The following is a 2,812-nucleotide window of genomic DNA, read 5'->3' as shown; positions in this document are numbered from 1 at the left end:
TTATACATATATATATATATATATATATATATTAGTTGAGGAATGTGTAAATGTTTAAACTTTGTAGAAATATTAATACACTTATGAACCTCATTTTTAAACCATGTTGCAAAGGATGCATACACTTGATTTTCGTGGAATTGAGTCTTAAATGAACTGAACACCCAACATGGGTAAAACAATTAGTTTCTTTAAGTGAATGAGTAAACAAATAAGATATGTTAAAATTTTAATCTCCTTACTTTAGAGGCAATTCAGCATGACATACAAAGTTGTTGTCTTGCGCTTCGTGGGTGTGAGGCAGCGAGGTATGGTCTTTTTAGCCTTATAACCAGATTGATTGAAAATGGATATCGATTGAAAATATGGCTCATCCACATCGTCCTGATGACAATTCGGTTCTGTTTCTTGAATCAGCAACTTCATTATGAAAGTAGTATGAACAAAACTGAGAAGTTTCTCTTGCAAGATATGCCTTGACTATAGAGCCTTCCACCCTATGTTTGTTTTTGGGACCCCTTTTTAATTTTTCAATTGCCCTATACAATGTTAAGGTTAGATGTTTACTATATTTAAAAACGATATGTATGAATTTAAATATGTTGCAAATGCTTACCGTTCGAATGGATACATCCACCTAGTTTGAACTGGATTGCCTAGCCTAACTTCGTGCACAAGGTGAATGGGAAGATGTTCCATCACATCGAAGAATGCTGGTGGGAAAATCTTCTCTAGCTTGTTGGTGATAACAACAATATTACTTTCCATTCGTGCTAGATTTTCTTATTTTAATGTGGTGGCACATAAGTTCTTGAAGAACAAACTGATCTCTGCTATTGGTTTCCATATGTTTTCAGGAAAACCAATAAAAGCAATTGGAAGTAATTGTTCCATGAAAATATGACAATCATGGCTTTTCATTCCATGCAAGATTCCTTGTGTCATATCAACCCTCTTTCCCAAATTTGAGGCATATCCATTGGGCATCTTCAAACTTTGAAACCACTCATATATTTGACGCTTTTGGTCCAACTTGAATATAAAACTAGCCTTGGGCTTAAGAACATTATTGTTGGGCCCCTGCTGTAAGTGTAATTCTCTGCGGTTGCAATATTCTGGCAAGTCAAGTCTGGTCTTAGGATTATCCTTTGTTTTGCTGGTGACATCCAAAACTGTATTGAACAAGTTGTCAAAATAGTTCTTCTCAGTATACATGACATCAACATTATTTATAAGTAAATTATCTGGCTAATATTCTAACTCTCAAAATATACTTTGCTTAGTTCAATTATGTGAAATGCCATATCCATCAAGCCTGTACAATCGTTCCATGCTGGCTTTAGGCAAATTCTGAACTATTTCCCAGATGTCATGACCAGACAGTCTTGGAGGTGGACCATCATGTTCCTTTCTATTACTTCTGAATGTATTCTTGAGTCTCCTAAATTCATGTTCAGGTGCCAAGAAACAAAGATGACAATCAAACCATCATGTCTCAATGTGAAAGATTTTGTTTTTTCCATCTAGTATGGATAAGCCAGCTTTTTAACTGTCATCCACCCAGACAACATTCCATAAGCAGAAAAATCATTAACAATCCACATTAGATATATACGCAGATTAAAATTTTGTTTAAGAGAGATGTCCCAAGTTTCAAAGGATGACTAGCAGCATGCAATTCTTTGTAGAAATTGCCCGCTTCGCTATTAGGAACATCATCAACATTTTCCCTAAAGTCAACCCCGTGTTACATCCCAAAAGCATCATGCACTATTTATGTCATCCTAGTATCTTGATATTCATTATGCCCTGTAGACTTACTACTTTATCCAACAACAAAGTTATTTTGCGCAATATCCCCATGAATACCACGCAATCTTAAAAAGTCCTCGTGAAACTCCTTTCTATAATGATGTTCCTTTACATCTTCTTCACTTACAAGATTTATATCATCACATCTAACACAAGGACAACGAATAACCCGATAATGTGTCCACATATCAAGTGTCTTAGCATGTTCAACAAATCTTTTTGACACCTTCAACAAATTCCTCCCTAATACCCATTCTATTATCATTGTTCCGTTGATATATCCAGCTATAATCAGGTTCCATCTACGCAATCAATCAGATTCAACTAATTAGACCAAGTTACAAAAACTTAACCATTTTCAAGCAGATAAGTCACCAAACAAACCACATTCAAAACACAAAAATCCCTTTAAAGGTCCCTAGACTTAACCATTTTCAACCAACTAAGTCACCCAACAAACCACATTTAAAACAAAAAAATTCCCTTTAAAGTCCCTAGACTTAACCATTTTCAAGTAACTAATCCACCAATCAAACCAAATTCTAAACAAAAAAAATCACCTCTAAAGTTCCTACACTTAACCATTTTCAACAAACAAAGTCACCAACTAAGTAACATTCAAAACAAAAAATATTCCTTTAAAGACCCTAGACTTAACCATTTTCAAGCGACTAAGTCAACAAACAAACCACATTCAAAACAAAAAAATCCTCTTCAAAGTCCCTAGACTTAACCATTTTCAACCAGCTAAGTCACCTAACAAACCACATTGAAAACAAAAAAAATCCCCTTCAAAGTCCCTAGACTTAACCATTTTCAACCAACTAAGTCACCTAACAAACCACATTCAAAACAAAAAAAATGTCTTTAAAGACCCTAGACTTAACCATTTTCAAGTGACTAAGTCACCAAACAAACCATATTCAAAACTAAAAAATTACCTTCAAAGTTCCTAGACTTAACCATTTTCAACCAGCTAAGTCACCTAACAAACCACATT

The sequence above is a fragment of the Capsicum annuum genome, unplaced genomic scaffold, assembly GCF_002878395.1.
Source record: "Capsicum annuum cultivar UCD-10X-F1 unplaced genomic scaffold, UCD10Xv1.1 ctg82786, whole genome shotgun sequence".
NCBI lineage: Eukaryota > Viridiplantae > Streptophyta > Magnoliopsida > Solanales > Solanaceae > Capsicum > Capsicum annuum.
Note: the sequence above shows the minus strand (reverse complement) of the source record.